Here is a 19914-nt window from a genome sequence, read left to right as displayed (position 1 = left end):
ATAACACAAAGACCATCTCTGCCTCAGAGCTCACAATCTAGGGTTTAGACTATACACAACAGATGAATAAACACATAAACAAGGATGGAGAGGGAGACATGGTAACAGTAGAGGGAGGTGTGATGACATAAGGGAGTGCATAGGGCAGATAGTCCTCAGCCTGCCCGCTTTTCACGGAGTGCCCTAATGAGAGAACATTACATTGCCAAGTTAGATAGTGAATTCAGTGTCCATGGGATTCCCCATTTGTCAGCCAGGATGAAATGATTGTGGATCATTTACTTGTCTCTATGACAGGGCTCTGGTGAGGAGTTTTGGGATCTCTCTTCCCCTGCTGTCCAACCACTAATCCATCCCATATAACACAGACACTTGCCAGTGCAAACACATGACTGGGCAAATCTATCATTACTTTCCTGCTAACCTTCCCCCAAATAAGACTTGCTGGTTCAAATATATGCAGAACGTGGGCATAAAAGTACAAAGTTAATTCCTTTTTTGGTTCAAATGTCCCCTCCCCCGCCTGACTTGGGAAGATATTTGGTGATATTTGCCCAGCTCCAGTTCAAGTATGCAGTAAATTGCCAAGCACAGCAATAGAAGTGAATGGGAGTAAATCAGACCTAGAGGATGTTGGACAAAGTAATGGAAAAAGAAGGAAACTGGCGGTGCAGCCAATAGCTGGATGTTTGGTATTAAGATGTGGGACACATGGGTTGGTTTGATTTAATGCTGAGAAAAGTTAATTAATCCAAACATATGAAAAAAATAAGAATCCCAGGGCAGTAACAGCAGGAACTGACACATTCCCCTACAGTGAAAGAGAATAATAATAGAAGCAGAGGTTTTTTAGAGTCTTGCTATGGAATTTTTTGTCTTTGAGTTTGCAACATGGGAGGGTTGCGTTCCTCAGTGATAAATTCTCTTTTGCAAACTGGACTGAGAAGGAGAGGGGGATGGAATCAATTACAAACCATATCGGACATTTAAGTTTGAACACACGACCTTGCAAAGGCTTGCATGAAATCTTACCAGCAATATAAACAGGACTGGTGCCAAACTAAGCACCAGAAGTATTCAATAATAAAATACAGCTGTCTTCATTGGCATTTACCCATGAAAGTTTGTCATTTTTACTGTTAGAAATGCTGACAAAGAGAAATCTGTCAAATGAAAACATTTTTTCAGAAGAGGGAGGCTTTCATGAACTGCAGCCTAAATATTCATTTAACATTTGAACATTCCATAAAAATAATTTATAACATAATTTCTTCTTAGAAACTCATTTCAACTGAGTACTTTCCAAAGACCCTGGTTGAGCTTGGCAATGCTAACAGCTTTGCTTTCAAACCCATAATTCTTAATTATTAAAATACTCAATATACACTTTTCTTGGATTCTAGCACAGCACATCAAAGCAGGGGCCCCTCTTTGCTTCAGCTTAATGCACACCATGTCAGTTAAGGAGGAAATAGGAGTGACACTTGTCTGTAGAGCATACGGTTGGATTTTGCAACTCTCATTTATGTAAGCACTCCTAAAAAACTGCATAGAGCTGCTTGCATGAGTAAGGGTTATTTGTATAAGGGAGGCTTTGCAGGACTGGATCCTATGCAGGAACTTACTGTATCTTTTGGTCACAAAATAATATTGTGAAACTGAGAAAGTAGGAATAGAGCAGCACTGGTTATCACTCATAGGTCACCCTACCTACTGACATCGATGGGAATTACTTGAACCTTGTGGTAGGACAATAGGGCAACAGAGTCCCAAACATGGGGGTCAGCTTTTCAATACCCCTCCCACTCCCTCAGCATTAATAGGAAGGTAAAAGAGAGAAAGACATACATTGAATTGTTAACCTGCCTATGTACACTCTGTAGCTCTCACTCATTGTGCGTGTTTCCTCCATTAGGGTCGTCTTCTGAATCAGTTTAGCTTTTTGAATATTGCGTTATTTGATTGGCTACTTGTCTAGATTCTTTACTTCTGTACAGCCTGTGTCATGGTATAAACCCCCACTCTGAACCTTAGCGTCCAAAAGATGGGGTACCAGCATGAATTCCTCTAAGCTCAATTACCAGCTTAGTACTCGTAGCGCTGCCACCAACCAGGAATTCCAGTGCCTGGTACACTCTGGTCCCCCCAAAACCTTGCCTGGGGACCCCCAAGACCCAGACCCTCTGGATCTTAACACAAGGAAAGTAAACCCTTTCCCTCACCGTTGCCTCTCCCAGGCTTCCCCTCCCTGGGTTACCCTGGAAGATCACAGTGGTTCAAACTCCTTGAATCTTAAAACAGAGAGGAAAATTCACCTTCCCCCTCCTTCTCTCTCCCCCTCCCAGACTCTCCCTGAGAGAGAAAGTAATCCTAACACAGAGAGAAATTATCCTGTCTCTCCCCCTTCCCTCCTTTCTCTCCACCAATTCCCTGGGGAATCCAGACCCAGTCCCCTGGAGTTTCACCAGAATAAAAAAACAATCAGGTTCTTAAACAAGAAAAGCTTTTAATTAAAGAAAGAAAAACAGTAAAAATTATCTTTGTAAATTTAAGATGGAATATGTTACAGGGTCTTTCAGCTATAGACACTGGGAATACCCTCCCAGCCTAAGTATACAAGTACAAATTAAAATCCTTCCAGCCAAATACAAATTTGAACTCCTTCCAGCCAAATACACATTTGCAAATAAAGAAAACAAACATAAGCCTAACTCGCCTTATCTACCTAGTACTTACTATTCTGAGTACATAAGAGCCTGTATCAGAGAGATTGGAGAGAAACCTGGTTGCACGTCTGGTCACTCTCAGAACCCAGAGAGAACAACAACCAAAATCTAACAGCACACACAAAAACTTCCCTCCCTCAAGATTTGAAAGTATCCTGTCCCCTGATTAGTCCTCTGGTCAGGTGACAGCCAGGCTCATTGATCTTGTTAACCCTTTACAGGCAAAAGAGATATGAAGTACTTCTGTTCTATTAACTCTTACTTATCTGTTTATGACAGCCTGACATCTGAGTAGCCATCCATTCAAAATGCACAGTCCTGACCCCTTCAGCTAAGACTGACGTAGCCCATAGTAATACCACATCTCAGCACACCAGGCCACATACTGAGGTTTTGAACATAGCCTTTCTTAAGCAAATCCCCATCGATATCCATGGATCTTTTGCCTGATTAAAGGAGGAGTTGGGCCATAGATTTAGATTCAAGTATCTCCTTCTTATTGCAGAGAAGGTGGCAGTCGCCCCTTCCATGAATCCCTTCACTGGATGCCTGTCTCTTACCTCAGCAAATTCTAGCTTCTCTTCCTCACCTACACGACCCTACATAGCCTTATCCCCATTTTCACATGTGCTTCTTGCTCTCCCAGCCTTCTCGTCTTGTAGCTCTGGTCACGGATTCACTCATGCTTCTTCCTGCTTCACCTCTCCTTGCCCACAAAGAGCTTTCTTGCTTCCCCCTAAAACCAGTCAGTCCTTCCAAGAGTCCTCCTTTTTTTTCTTCCCTTCTGCTGCAGTCCTCACAGAGAGAAGGGGCTAGAAGGAGGTGTAAACTACACCAGCTCAGACTGTCTTAGGCTCAGCTCTGGGTACGGCCCTACATTTTTAAAGCATTGTAAAAATGTATGGTTGTTTATAATGATGATAGTCATCAGTTTTCCAAACTTACAATGGTCATGGGAGGATATAAACTCTTTCTCTTCAGATGTCCTACCTCATTTCTACCAAGTCAAAGGTCCTTAAACTGAGAGACTATTAAGTGCATTTAGTCCCAGACTTAGAGAGAGAATGTGTTGTAAAAGCCTCGTCTTGTTAAAATTATGGTCCCTGTAGTGTCCTCCTTGTTAAAATACTGCATAGTCATAAAATTCAGCTTGAAAATTATATGATCGGTCTCAAAGCAACTACCATCAACGGTTCTCCTTGTCAGACCTTTACAGTATAAGTACTGATTAAATTCTATAAAGATGGACAAAAATGACATTCCAGGTTTGCGAAGCTGAGATTGCTTTGAGCTTGTAGGTAATACATGGTCCAACAATTATTAATGTTTAACTGAATGACATTGCAAGTAATGAGAAGACACTGTAACTTTAAAAGAGAAATTTCTTTAAAGGCTAAGAGTGACTGTTATCTTTTTTTTAAAAAATTCTCTATTTATTCCAGCTTAGCCCTTAACTCTCGGCTGTGCTATGTAATAATAATGGAACTGCTCAGACAGCAATTTACCAATGTGCTTGAGGCCCTGCCAAACCACATGGAGTGATGCCATAATCAAATTCGCAATGTCTTATCTTCCTCAGATAAAGTTATCATCAAAGGAGTGCTGGCATGAACAGAGAAAAGATTCAGGGCACAGACCTACTCTAATGTATTGAGCTGGGACACAAATTGGGCTGTCCTTGTTTGCCTTTCTTCTCTGTTTCTTTTTCCAATTGGTCTGCCAAAGCAACACTGCTAATTTGGTTTCACACATCTATTTGAGACAACAGACCTTTAAAACAAATAAATCTAGAAAGGGTTAAAATTCAGACTGCAGTATATTTTTTCCTTTCCTTCTTTTTCCTTTAATACATTCATTGGCTGACATTATAAAGAGTAAATCCACAGACTAGAGATTTTCTGTTAAATCAATAAAATATTGTTTAAAAACTGAGTTAAGTGCATTATCTGTCCATTACTACATTGTGGTTTGCCCTCAGTCAGGGAACTGAGACAAAGGCTCCCACAAGGCAAATTGCATTTGTTGTTAACCTAAATTAGATTTTCCATATAAGGGAGCTATTTCAGGGCCTCTCTTCTACAGGGTACTTAAGCACATGACTAACTTTAAGCACATGAGCAATCTCACTGATGTCAACGGGACTACACACATAGTTAAAGATAAACTTAACAACCTCCAGTTGGGTCCTACATATTCATGATAAGCAAAGTAAAAAGAAAAGACAACTGTTGTTAATGCCTATTTAAAGAGAAATATTTTCAATTACTTAAGGACAGCTAAAAGGAGAGAAGAGGTAGAATCAGAGTTTCCATCAAATCGTAGAACTGTAAGACTGGAAGGGACCTCAAAGTCATCAAGACCCCACCCCTGCCTTGTGGCAGGACCAACTAAACTTAAACCATCCCTGACAGGGAGTTGTCCGACCTGTTTTTAGAAACCTCCAATAATGGGGATTCCACAACCTCTCACCCAGGGGTACCCAGGGAGAGAATCTCTGATCTAGACCACCTTTCTCTAGTTTGCTTATGAAAATGTCACATGGGGCTGTGTCAAAAGCCTTAAAAGTCAAGATATATCACATCTACTGCTTCCCCCCATCCACTAGGCCAGTAACCCTGTCGAAGAAGGACATCAGGTTGGTTTGGCATGACATGTTCTTAACAAATCCATGCTGGCTATTTCTTATAATCCTGTTATTCTTCAGGGGCTTACAAATAGATTATTTAATAATGTGTTCTAGTTTCTTTCAAGCTATTGAAGTTAGGCTGACTGGTCTATAATTTCCCAGGCTCTCTTTGTTCACCTTTTTAAAGATAGGTACTATGTTTGCCCTTCTCCAGTCTTCTGGAGAACCTCAACTGTCCACCAGGAGTTCTCTAAGATAATTGCCAATGGTTCTGAGATTGTTTCATTTAATTCCTTAAGCACCCTAAGTTGAAGTTCATCCGGCTATGCTGACTTGAATATATTTAATTTATCTAAATATTCTTGAATCTGTTCTTCCCTGATTTTTGTTTTCATTTCTTTTCCCTTGTTAATATTATGTTAAGTATCTGGTCACCATTACATTTTTAGTGAAGACTGAAGCAAAATTAAGCATTAAACACCTCAGCTTTCTTGATATCATCGATTATCAGCTCTCCTTCCCCAGTATGTAGTGAACCTATACTTTCGTTCATCTTTCTCTTGCTCCTAAAGTTTTAAAGAACTTTTATCACCTGCCCCCTTTGAACCTAATTTAAAGCCCTCCTCATGAGATTGGTAAATCAGTGTGTGAAGACTCTCTTCTCCTTCTTGTTCATGTTCTCCCCACCTCTTCTCAGCAGACTTTCTTCTCAGAACAGCATCCAATGGTTTAGAAAATGGAAGTCCTTCTATTGACGCCACTTGTGCAGCCAGCCATACATTCATCTTCAGGATATGCGTGTCCCTGCCTAGGCTCTGACCCTCAACTGGAAGGAACGACAAGAATATAACCTGTGCCTCTGACTCCTTCACCCTAGATCCCAGAGCCCTGTAGTAACTGCTGATCTGCTCAGGGTCAGACCTGACAATGTCATTAGTGCCCATGTGGCTGAGCAGCATGGGGTAGTGGTCAGAGGGACATATGAGCCTCGACAACCCTTCCATAATGTCTTGGACATGGGCTCCAGGCCGGCAACATATCTCATGTCAGTTCTTTTCTAGGGATCTGATTCAAAGGCCAGTGAAGTCACTAAGATTCTGTCCCTTGTTCTCAGTGGGCTTTAGCTCAGGGCCCAGTTGAACAAATCATAAACTGGCCGTGATCCAGTGATATAAAACGACATGCAAGACCTAGAATTAGGGTGCTAGCTTTGCAGAATCCTGCTCTATCTTTTTATTTTTTTAATTGTTGTAGATTTTATTAGCTTCAAGACAATTAAAGCTGAATCCAGCAGTCTACTGTGCACCCTCAGCTCCCACTGACAGCAATGTGTAGCAACTTGCAAGATTAGGCCCTTATAATTGCTACTTCTTTAGCATTAAGATATAGCTATTTTCCCTAAATGTGTTACACTCACAATTAAAGCAAAGAGTGTTTACATTCCCTGGGACTTCAGCACTTGTAAGAAAGGGAAGCATATTTGATCCAAACCCTTTTAAGCTTCCTCACAGACAGGACCGGCGCTAGGGGTTTTAGCGCCCTAGGCGCATGGCAGTTTCGCCGCCCCGTGCCCTGGTCCCGCGGCTTCGGTGGAGCTGCCGCAGTGATGCCTGCAGGAGGTCCACCGGAGCCGCGGGAGCAGCTGACCGTCCGCAGACATGACTGCGGTAGCTCCACTGGAGCCACGGACCAGCGGACCCTTCGCAGACATGACTGCGGCAGCTCCACCGGAGCCGCCTGCCGCCCCCTCCGGCAAAATGATGCCCACCAATAATCCTGGCGCCCTAGGCGATTGCCTAGGCCACCTAAATGGAAGAGCTGGCCCTGCTCACAGGCATAGTTCATTTGATTTTGACCCCAAATCTGTAACAACCCACACTGTTACTTCCCAATGTGAACTAACTCCAGCAAAAGTTGTAACAAATTTGTATAATTCAAACGTGGAATATAGATTTTTTTAATCTTACCTTAAATGTATTTTCAGATTTGTAAAGCCCACAAGTATACTATTCTGAAGGGGAGCAGGGAAAATGCAAAAAAGAATCTGTAAGAAAATGTAGTGCAACATTACAGAATTCTAACCGCTCCTACAGTGAGAGTGTCTTCGGTTTACCTTGTTCTGCAGAAGTTGTTTTATAAAGTCAGCTGTGCATTTGAACAAAAGGAATGTTTTCTGAAAAATAATGATGAATAGCTGGCTTGTCCTTTTATAACCATGCAAGTGCTAGGTAGATAGAACCACACACAATAAGAATACATACAGTGAGCCAAACGCTGTCCCCACTAATAACACCCTGCAGCTCCACCAGCTCCAGTGCGAATCCACATGATATAAATCCTGGCAAAATTTGGTCCCAGCTGTGTATATAGTGGGCCTGCTCCCATTCCCAGTGATGTCAGTTGCATAGGCACGAATGCCTCTTTTTATGTCTCCAAACAGAGAGGAACCTGTGCCTGTGGATTCTGGCTATAGGGGTGCAGAAAGAGGCAGTTCCCTTCTTTCTGCTTATCCTGTAGAGCTCCATGGGTCTCTTTGGGTTCTAGATCCACAGGTTGGGAGATGTCGTCCAAGCTCCACCAGATTCCTGCCCACACAAATACACAGATCATGGGGGCACCAGTTACCGCATACATTCCCTGTCCCTGTGCAATAGGTTCCCTAGAGTGGGGTAGCAGAAGACTGGCCATGCTGGGATGAGGGCACCTCCATATACACTGTATGCTGGGAAGATGGTTTCTTCACCAGCTCTGCAAGTGAAGCAGAAAGGAAGATTTGGGAGTAGAGTCACTGGATCCATACTATGAATATTGTGCATGGAGGGGCAGTGTGGCTATTCCAGGCCACAGTCTGGATTAATAGTTACAGAGAGGCACAGAGCACTGCATTCCCCACAGTCTTCCTCAGGACTGGGAAGGGATGTTTCAGTCCCTGTTTAGCTCCCCAGAGCAGAGGTTCATTGTCTCAAGCTTTTAATGGAGGTTAGATATCACCAGTGAGGATTAGAAATGGACTAGAGCAATCAAGGAAGGGTTTCTGAGTACTGGAGTATCCAGCTGGTCTGAGTTAGAGGAATTCACATCAAGTGAAGGATTCCTCCATTACTCAGGTCGAAAGCTCTTTGGAGCAGGGGTTGTCTTGTTTGTTCTGAGTCTGTATAATGCCTACTACAATAGGGTCCTGGTCTATGACTGGGGATCCTAGTAATATACTCGGCACTATCAGGGTCGGCTTTAGGCCAATTCCAACAATTCCCCCGAATTGGGCCCCGTGCCTAAGAGGGCCCCGCGCCCAGTGGCAGGGCTGCCAGGGGGTCAAGTGGCTGAGAGTCCCTTCCCTGGCTAGAGGCTCTTTAATTTTTACTCACCTGGTGGCGCTCCGGGTCTTTGGCAGCACTTCGGCGGCAGGTCCTTCAGTGCTGTCGAAGACCTGGAGCAAGTGAAGGAACCACCTCCGAAGACTAGGAGCGCCGCCCAGTGAGTACAAGCCCCACGTGTTTTTTTATGTGTGTGTGGTTTTTTTTTCAGTCATCCCTGCTGGGATGCATTGAAACTGTTCAAATCTGGCCCCACACTTGCTAAAGCTAGCCCTGGGCACTATGGTACTACAAATAATATGAAAGCAATTAATAATGTGACATCTTGCACTACAGGTGCCAATTTCAATGTGTCACCAACTGTGACATATACAAGAAGCATTGTGGTTGCAGTGCCTACGTGGAGGAAGCAGAAATTTCAACAATTCCAGTTCACAAAGTTCAACAATAATGGGAAGGGTTGGTGTGATTAAAACTTTCTTTTTCAAAAAAATCAAAAATTTCCCCATCACCTTAGGACAGCACTTAGAGGGGGAGGGGGAGAGGGTTTCTCAGTGCTTGGGACTCCTCCAGTGGATGTAGGAGGGAGAAATTAAAAAGTTTTACAAGGGGTTTTCCTAACTTTGATTATTATTATTGGTTTGGTTCTGGGTTGGTTTCTTTAAGTTATTGTCAAAGTTTAACATAGATTTCATGGGACCAGAAGCCCAATCAACTAACAGCAAAGTCATATAGCATGAACACAAAATAGAAAATACAATAAAGGGGAGACTCTTTTGTTTTGTTTCTGAAATGTTTGTCTAATGTTCAGGCATCCTGAGCATGCGTGTCATACTTGCAGACATGGTGTGTGGAATTCACTGCAAAGTATCCCATCTTTATCCCTCAACTCATATGTCTCTCTGTATATTTGCCCACATCATAGAGATGGGTGTTAACCAAGTGCTCAGAATCTTGGAGAGAAGAAATGAGAATCAGAACCTAGATCTGCATTGTACATCTGGCTTTTGTCTCTGTAATGGGCCAAACAAAACACTGGATCCAAACACTGCTTTTTGGAGGGAGGGAGTGCTTTTGTATTTTACTACTCAGGCCTAGATAATGAGTCTGTAATCCTATATCAATATGATTTATTATTTATTTATGTATTATTATTAATTATTTATGCAGTCCCAGAGATGTGCAAAGGGATTATATGTATAACTTCATCTTTTCCAGGGATGCTTACTGTAGCAGGATCTTGGGACAAAAGCACCTAATTAGCCCCTTCCCAGTCAGCTCCAATCAGGGGAAACAGATTGGGGCTGATGGAAAAGGCCTGATGCTGGCTTGAGGATTGGCAACACCTGCTGGCCTGACAAGCCAAGGGCTACAAAGACTGGGAGGGAACCAGACAGCTGGGGGCAGCCAGGGAGAAGTCAGTCAGGGAGGGAACCGGAGGCCTCTTAGCTGAACGCTGATTTTGCCTGTAAAAGAGGTTGAATAGTTTTGTAAAGCTTCTAAATAGATAGACACTGGTGGTGGAATAACTGTAAGTAAATAAAGACATGGGTGTTGCACAGCCCTGAAGCCTCTCTGAGCCTTACTGGGGCAGCAAGTGGGCCCCAAGAAGAAGGGTGGGTCATGGACCCTGTTACACTTACCATTGGAATACTCTGGGCACGTAGCAGTAGCAATAGCATGGGATTTACTGAGACCTGCAGTGGATGATGAGTGTTCATCACTCAGTAGATTCCCAAGTCCATTTTATTATAGCTGTTTTCTTTGTCCTTGCTTCTAGGCATATGTATAATACAAGCAACAACACATCTCAACCCCCCCAGACGAAAAAAAAACCAAACAACCTCCCCAGCTTCTACACAAATAAGTTATGAACTCATCTCACTTTTTCAAATCATCAGGATGAAGATATTCCTTCCCCTTTACCTCAGTTACCCCCTTGTTAGTTCACCCCACTGTTTGAAAGATTGGGAGGCAGTGTGCTTAGACTCTGTTAGAATAAGGGAGGAAACCCAGAGGCAGAGGGGTCTGAGTAGGAATACTCTGCCAGCAGCCCCCAGCGCGTTAAACCAAAGAACAAGCTCAAGTGCATTTACTGATCTCAGCTGGTGGTACTGCGTATACAGCTCAAGAAGTAGTGGTAAGAGAGCAACAGTAGGGCAACAAAACTAGGTGTATCAGGTATATCACCTAAGCCCTTTGGGGATGGATTTCAGTTCTTTTTCACATGATACTGGATGAAGCATCAGCGAGAGAAATTATTTTAGCCTTTTGAAAATTCTGTCTAGACGCCTTGGGAACATGATGCACTTCATCACATCATAGTTACCCATCGGACTTAAATCTATGTCAACAAGAGCAACAATAACTTAGGCCAATAACCTTGGCAATGGCATTGCAATTTTTTACTCGTTTTCTGTTTATTGGGTGTCTCGGTGAAATTTCATTGCCTCAGCCCTGCAGCCCACTGGTCTGAAAAAAACAAACAAACACTTAAAAACCTCCCTGTTGAGCAAAATGCAAAAATTAAAGACTCAGAAGAGAAAATGAATGGCCATGCACAGTACTCCTTAGATCCCATTCTTCTCCCTTTGATTGGAGCTGAGGTTGTGCATTCCACAATGAACTCTGCAGCTTGTAGAAATCGTCTTCCTCCCATGGATATTGTCTTAGGCTGAGAGACACCCATTGTTTTTTGTTCATTGGTCTCAGCTGTTCAGATACATAGAAACATAAACATAGTTATATAGACATTGCCTTCCTGCACCAGACTAGTCCAGTTGCTTGTCTCGAACAGTGGCCAGATTCTTCAGAGGAAGGTGCAAAAACCATCAGAGTGGACAGTTCTAGAATAACCTGTCCCATAGGGAAGTTTCCATCTAATCCCAGCCCTTTAAATAATTTAAATGCTCATCCAACTACTAAACTATCTAATGTAACAGTTGTGGTTATCATTATCCATATAAATAGCTAATCCTGCACTGCTGCTGGAAAAACACATGAAGGAACGTTGGTACACACTGGGGACTACGCAGATTTGCAAGGGTTTTGTTTCTCTGTAGCCCCAAACCATTAGCCATTTGATCCTGGACAATTCACATATTAAAGACAACAGGGCACCTCCACTGGGTTAACACTTTAGGGTTGGGTTTGTGCTGTGGGAGTGGTAACCTAGTTGCAATGCGGTCATTGTGCAATGCTTTTGTTTTCACTATTCACACTTGTTTACAAATGTGTGTTATCAGAAGCGTGGAATCCCAATTAGCAGTTGAGATGGAGCACGGATCCCTATTAAGGTTAAACTGATCAGCATCACCAGAAAATCCTGTCCAACAATGGCAAAATAGACAGGGGCACACCACCAGTTTACTTGGGTCCTCTACATTTCAGATCAGCACCACAAGCCCCTCACCTCTCGACTGCAAAGGAACACAGCATTGTGTATATCTCCCTGGGGGAGAGGCCAGACACAAGGGACAGAGAGGGTAAACATTTTGTAATCTTCCAGTGGAGAAAGGACTGCTGTGAGTAACTTCCTCAGATAACAAAGGTGTTCCCTTCCTCCCTCCATCCTCCGATTCCACACAGCTCCCATTGGTAAGGGGATGGTAAGACGGGGGAGAGAGGGGCAGAAGCACCGTAGCTGTAATTTTCCAAGGGACAAAAGACAGCTGTTACTAATTTTAGCCAAACAACTATAAGTGTATGTGCTATTCCCAGCTGGTACCTTTCCAACCTCCCCCCTCTCACTTCCGCTGGTCTGTGAGAAGCCGGAACCATCACTGCCTGTGTGTCGGCAGAGAAATGCACAGACACAGGGGCACAATGATTTTTTGTTTTTGTTAGTACATCTGTTTTTGAGCCATAGATTCAAACAAATGCATAACAGTGGTTCATCAGAAATCAATAAAGTCATTGATTTGTAGCCGTATCTTGTTTGGAGTCTTTTCAGGGTGGGCTTAAAATCAAGAATGTCACACCAAAGCAAGCGGAGATATTGGCAGGGAAGATGGGGGTCCATTATAACTTACTACCCCTGAGATCCGCTTCCTGCAGTGGCTTGACATCCTCGTCAACCAGTTCCTTCAAGTAGAGGGGCAAAAAATCACATGTTCTTCATCTTCTGGGGTTGCCTTCTTCCCCTGACCTTCCACAACATCCTGTCGAACAATGAGGCAGGCTAGCTTGAGGAGGGGGTCATGAGACACTTCAGGCTTTGTACTGGGAGCCCATGACAGCACCCAGTCCAGCCCATTGTAGAAGAGGCAAGTACGACAAGCCTTCCGAGAGCGACTTTCAAGTCTTTTGCCCTCCCACACAGGAGCCTTAAGTGCTTTATATGTTCCTGGCATAGAGCTAGAGTCCACTTAATGCACTTTGATCAGCAGCTGGGCGTAGTTGGCGGGCCAAGCAGCTGCTCTTGGAGCAGGAGCCATGGCCACCAGCTGTATTGCTCAAAAGAATGCAGTGGAAAGTTGTTCTGATGTAGTAAGTATGGCTCACTACCGCTAATGAAGACAGGGGACAGGGACCTTTATAGACTGGGCAAAGGTCCAAAAGAAAAGGATTCACTACATTATAGGGTTGCGGGCGGAGGATTATTGAAACTTGAGACCTGGTACATGCCCCTTACCTCCATCCAAGCTGCAAATTGACATGGGTACGGAGTCATGCCACAGCTTGAGGCATGTACTTACCCACATCCCTCAGGTGTGCCTGCTTACTCACCCACTATTCACTTTCAAACATCCGTTCCTGGGTTTAGACGTGGACAATAGGGGGGTTATGGTGCAACTGCGCACTTGGACACATGTACAGTTGCTAGCATAGATGTACCCAAAGAGAGAGACTTCCTGAGCAGTATCCTGTCAGCACTGGCTGCCAAGCCAAGAAAACAATTAAGCTCCTCAATACCAAGTACCAAATGGCATCATGGCTCTTCTCCTCCCCCTTCATTTTCCTACGCTGCTGAAAGACTAAAGCTAGTAGCTGCCTGCAGGATACAAACAGCTTGAAGCACATAACTACTGGTCCAATGCAGGGATGGTATGATGCCCACTTGCACATGTCTGGCCACATGGGGCATCATTTAAAGCAAAAGGAGTACAAAGCGATATCAGCCAGCTGATCCCCAGAATCCGTCCACAGGGGACGTTTACTAGTAGTAAGAAACCATCAGTATCTTAAGCCTTCCAGTGCTTGTTAGTAGAATGCTGGCAGACATGCTGTACAATACAAATCAATCAGTAATAACACTTTGTACCTATGTGACACTTTTTGTCTGAGGGTCTCAGACCCATTGCAGGGTAAACATGACTTGATTTTTACATTTTGCTTAAGGTCATAGACAAAGTCAATGGCAGAACAGAGAATAGCTCTGTTGAGTCAGGCTCCCTGCTTCAACCACTAGATAAATCGGTTCCCTTATACAATCACAGAAGTTAGCAATAGAAAACCTAATGTTCTTGTCCATCTACCTAATCCACCTAGTCCATCTACCTAATCTTTAACCTGCAATTTTGTGTCATCTGTGATAAATCAGGAAAAAGATTTGGGCTCCTCTCCTACATTAGAAATCAGCTTCACAGTTGTAAAATCATGGAAGCTCCACAGGCAACAGCCTTGACACAAGTCTTGTATGTGAATTTAACCCTCTGGTGGTGAATAATTTTTACTGAAGTTCATTCAGACTTCTGAGAACTAAGCAACGAAACTCTGTTGAATGTCAATATGATGCTGGCACTTCACCTTGGATAAGTACTGATATTCTGCTGCGATGACTTTAAAACACACAAAGATAAACAACCATACAAAGATATGTCTTAAAGCAGTGCCTACAGCTTCACCATAGTTCAGACAGGGTTTTTATTCTACCACCCTTACACTTACATAAATGAGTACCAAACTCTCTGTGAGTACTCTTGTTGAAAACAAGGTGAGTAAGGCTGGCAGAAGTGAGATCCATGTTTGCAGTTTGGTGTCTGACTTTTTCAAATTACATTAGGCTGAAATTTGAATTTGGAAGCTTGGCTAGCAATAAACCTACAGAGGAAAAAAAAGGTTGTTTATTCCATCATTCAGCAGCAAGTCCATAATTTTGAATCAGTTTCAGAGATTTTTTTTATTGCTAAATTCTTCAAACAAAAGAAAAACCTCAAACCAATCAATCAAACAAAAAACCCACAACTATGGTTTTATAGTGCTTATGATCTCAAAGCACTGAAGAAATACTAACTAATTCTAGCAATATCTTGGACCAGCAGGTAAGTGTTGGTATCCCTGTTTTACGGATGGATTAAATAGATCCATACACATCCAAAGTTATGCACTGAATCAGTGGCAGAACTAAGAACAGAGGAGAGTAGCTCCAGATCCCAATCCCTGCATTCTAATCACTTCAAAAACACTCCAAAATGCAACTGCAGGCAACAATTTAAAATGGATTAATGTACTGGTTTATGTTAATATCACATTTTGCAGATGCTATAGATGGACTAACCATACTAATTACAAATAGTTATATATTAAATAATATAATTTGGTAAAACCAATATTTTGCTCCAGGCTACAATTGATCAGTTTTAGCTACTTTTCACGCCCATGATTTCCCAATCCTTTCCATGGAAGCCTATGGAGATATTATTATAATGTCAACCAGAGATGTAAGGCAACACAGACAGTGAAAGTCTCACCTTGGTATTTTAGGGCAAAGTGATGGCCCATGTGACGGGGCACACTGAGCTGGTCCATAAATTGGCAGGGAAAGGGCAAATTATTTCTCCTTGGCATTAGTTGAAGGAGCACAGCTGCTTGCCCTGAGTGCAGAGTAGCAGAGCTGGGCCAGCTGTAGAGAATTCATTAATTCCCCACAGGAACATTAGAAAAGGGATGCGCTGGGGTGAGGGGAGGTCTGAGTGTGGTAGAGATAGTCTAGGCAGAAGAATCGCTAGGGAGATTACTAAAGGGGGGCTGGGAATCCGAATCCTTTTCTGCTGAACTTGGTGGAAATGAGCTATACTCAGCGTTGCTTTGCACTTTGGTCGAGGGAAATTTTATGTTCGTGGTCCTAAAAGGGCAGAGCACCCTTTACAGTGCCACTTCCATTTTCCAAGGAAACACAACCTAATAGGGATTAAGTTCCTCTGGACTCAGGCCGCTTTCCACCTCCAAATGGAACGGTTGAGACTCTAGGAAACTTCTAACTGTAGATGTTCGCTCCCACCCAGAAGGTTGGAATTTGACACCCACACTTTGCTAACTGGAGACAATGTGTTTTGTGGGGGCTTTTTTTGTTTTAAATAAATTAGCTAGAGTTTAGGAGGGTGGGGACAGTTCGGCTTAGTGGCTCAGATCCTCAGCTAAATAAATTGGCGCAGTTGCATTGACTTTCCCTAGCTGAGCTCCCGTGTTCTGTCAAACATGAATTACCTGCTTGGGAGCTGCCAGTGAAATACAAGGCAAAGCTACTGAGTTACTGGCTAATTAAGTGACAGAAAAAGTGCAACTTCTCCCCCATCATAAAAACCAGAGAAAACGGACACGGCTGCCCAGTGCCTGAAAAAGTTCTGAAACCACAGCGGCTATTAAACGAAGCCAAGATTTTTTTTTTCTTTCAGACACTAAGTCATCGCATTTAAAAATACAAACACCTAGATAATAAGAGGAACTTTCACTGGCTTTTCAGACAGGATGACCTTGTCAGCTATTCCACTGGGTATCGATTCCCACGCAGCCCCGCTCTTCCCAGCCTTCCGTTGCAGACACGGCACCTTGTTCCCCTGTATCTTGACGCAAAGAAATTAGATCAACCCTATCGATTAGCGTGTCTGTAACCTTCCTTTGTCTCGCGGCTCTGCAGCTGGGGGATTCTGCGCTAGCAGGACCGGGATGAGGTCACCCTGCGGAGCAGGGCAGGGAAACACCGCAGTCAGCCCGAGCGCGGGCTGCCTGGTCGCCGGGCGAGCGGCAGGTTGTGGCTCGGGGGGCGAACGCTGCGCTTTCTCCCCTGCCCTTGGCTGGGTTCCAACACGCATTCGGGTCAACAGCTCCCCCCGTTTTGGTTTTTCCCTTAAAGTGGCTGCCTTGGGGGAGGGGGAACGTATCTGGAAAAAATGGGTCCGTGTTCTAGTTATTTGTTAAGTGAATGCAGGTCACTCTGGTTTTCTCACGACTGAGACTTGTGCTAAAAATCCCCTCTCTCCCCCCAGTTCACAATAAGTTGAATGAGGCATTTCTAGGAATATGAGCTGCACTGGTTAAGTATGTAGTGCTGCAGGGGCCATTTCTCAGCTGAGAAAGGAAAGGGGAATTTTCTTATTTCACATAGAATTGCATTCCTCACATAGAATATCAGGTTGGAAGGGACCTCAGGAGGTCATCTAGTCCAACCCCCTGCTCAAAGCAGGACCAATCCCCAGATTTTTGCCCCAGTTCCCCAAATGGCCCCCTCAAGGATTGGGCTCACAACCCTGGGTTTAGCAGGCCAATGCTCAAACCACTGAGCATTTCAAGCAACAGGTATTAGGTACCATACACAGAGCAACTTCCAAACCTCACAGAAAAAAAACAACACTTTTCATTCTCCAAGTGCTCTACTAAGTAATCTTTACAATGCCCTGAGGCTGGTGAGTAATGGTTACAGGTGGGCAAACTGAGGCATGGAATTTCTGTGACTTGTCCAGTCAGATTAGAACCCAGGAACGTCTGGCCTCCAGGCCTTTGTTTTAGAATAGCTAAATGATTTGTATTCTTCAACCTCATAGGGTTTAGGCCTGGAGGAAATATGAAAACCAATGAACAGGACATCTCAGCATGAGGTGAAATCATTCCCTCTGATGAGAGTTAAGGCTTTAAGTTGTGTTCTGAAAGCCCTGTCTGCCTGTGAGTAAATAAGAGAGACGTGGTGGGTGAGGTGATATCTTTTATGGGACGAATTTCTGCCGATGGAAAGGACAAGCTTTTGAGCTTTGAGTAAACAAACAATGGAGAGGGATAGAGGGAGCTGGATAGCAAAACGCACCTAGTGCCCTCTGTAAGCACACTTTGCTCAGTAAATAACAACACCCTGCACAGGCTGCAGAAGCTGAGTGCTCAGTTGCCTGAGATTATTGTACAAAAATGAGTATCTGGGGTTGAGCTGAATGTTTTCAGATTGGTATCTTGCCCCCTTGACAGAATGACTGACTCTCCAAGGATTCCTTCAGAACTTCAAGTATCAGAGGGGTAGCCATGTTAGTCTGTAGCCACAAAAACAACAAGGAGTCTGGTGGCACCTTAAAGACTAACTGATTTATTTGAGCATGGTTTCTTCAGAACTTTAGTGTTCCCCTCTCCCCAGGGCCTGCTCCCATGGAGTTTCCTGTTAGAGGAACAAGCCCATTCCTTATCTTCCCTTCTCCTGCTTGCAAACTGTACTTGTAGCTCACCAAGAAAATGTGGACCAGATCACAGGTAGGTTGGGCAGCTGCATTCTGTGTTTGGCTCTTCCACAGACCCCCTATAAGATCTGGAGAAAGTCACTCTCTGCTCCTCAGTTTTCCCCTCTAGTTTCTCCCATTCCAGAGATATTACTTCCTCCAAGGCTGTTGTGAGACTTTGTTCTTCAATGTCAATAAAGCCACTGGAGATGGGCTGAGGGAAGGTGCTCTGTGACTGCAAAGCACATTTCTGTGATGTGTTTATTTTCTCTACTGGTTGGGGTAACTTCCTTGCTTTTGACATTCTTTCCCAGAGGATGTCTAGGAATAAGAGAGGGCTGTTGGAAATAGCAAACTCTTACTCATCATCAATATAGTGCAGCATATCTCATCACTCCTGTCACACAAGTGGGTGTTTTCAAAGTACCTGCGATGAGTAAATCTTATCCTTTAAATTAGAGCTGGGGCTGAAATATCCTTTCCATTGGGGCTGCTCATCAGATGAACCATCAATGGTTGGGGAACATGAATCACTTAGAGCCTGAAAAAGTACCAGCTGGTTGGCTGCTTTCAAGTTGATGAAATTATCCAACAGTGCCCTGGGGCTGCCGTAGGTATTATCTCCTTGGTAGTCAGCACCATGCCTAAAGGGGCATGAAGGATAGAGGCACACATACAATAGAGTGGTGAGAAGGGAACAGGCTCTTTTTTTTTTTTAAATCACATTATTCATAAGGAAACAGGTAATTGTACTTCACTAAATAAACCAGCCCAATGTATTGCGTCTCTCATGGAGTAAAGGCTCATTTGACAAATTTATTTCTTCCCTGCGGTCAATGCCGAGGGATAGGTTCCTTTAATTCCCTGTTTTAGCTTCCACATTCCCAGACAGCAACTTTTCAAACTCCATCCACAAAGCATCATTTTGGATGGCTCAGTCCCAAGCACAGGTGACTTTCCTATCAGAGCAACATCTAGTGTTACAAAGAAATTAAGCTTCTGTCCGGAGCAGTGAGCCAGGTTAGAGTGGTGCATAAGTAGGTAACCTTATGATGTCCAAAGGGAGAGCTCCAGAAAATCTGCACTATCCACAAAGATAGGCAATTTTCATAGTTAATCTACAAAATATTTTTGACTGCAATTGATCATCTGTCTCCTAGTAAGATCTAAAGACCTCAGCCACATGCAGAGATAATTGTTTTCCTACTATCAGTGTCTACTGAATCAAATGTGCAGCTCATACATAAATAGCTCTGGACTCAGGTAGGCACCTTCTCATCTCTGCTCCCATGGCATTCAGTTCTTCTGGAAAATCATGTGTGATCCACCCCTACAGAGCCACCAACACCCCCATCCCAAATAGCATGTAGGTCTGCTCAAAGAGAACAGGGAAGGTGAGCCACCAAAACTAAAGAACACAAATTTGGGAGAAAAAATGACAGAGAAAAGAAAAAGATAACATAGAGAGAACCTGGAGCGAAAGTAAGATAGCAGCTACATTGGGGCATGGGAACAGGGGACATAGCAGAGTCGCTTTAGCAGAAAAAGGCTATGCATCCATCCCTGAATTAATGCCTTATGCCTCTCATCACCTTGTGAGGTAGGGTAAGATTAATTCCCCCCTTTTACATATGGGAAGAGAAGGGTTAAGGCTATGCTCACATTTTCAAATGTCTGCTGCTTCGGTGCACCTTTATTTTGGTTGCTTCACTGCATAGTTTTCAGAGTTGCTGAACACCCATCACTCCAGCTGGAGTCAATGGGAGCTCACCTATTAAAATCAGGTCTTTTGGGCACCCAAAATTAGTGGACACTTTTGAAAATTTTGTCTT

This window comes from Gopherus flavomarginatus, chromosome 11 (genome assembly GCF_025201925.1).
Source record: "Gopherus flavomarginatus isolate rGopFla2 chromosome 11, rGopFla2.mat.asm, whole genome shotgun sequence".
Lineage (NCBI taxonomy): Eukaryota > Metazoa > Chordata > Testudines > Testudinidae > Gopherus > Gopherus flavomarginatus.
Note: the sequence above shows the minus strand (reverse complement) of the source record.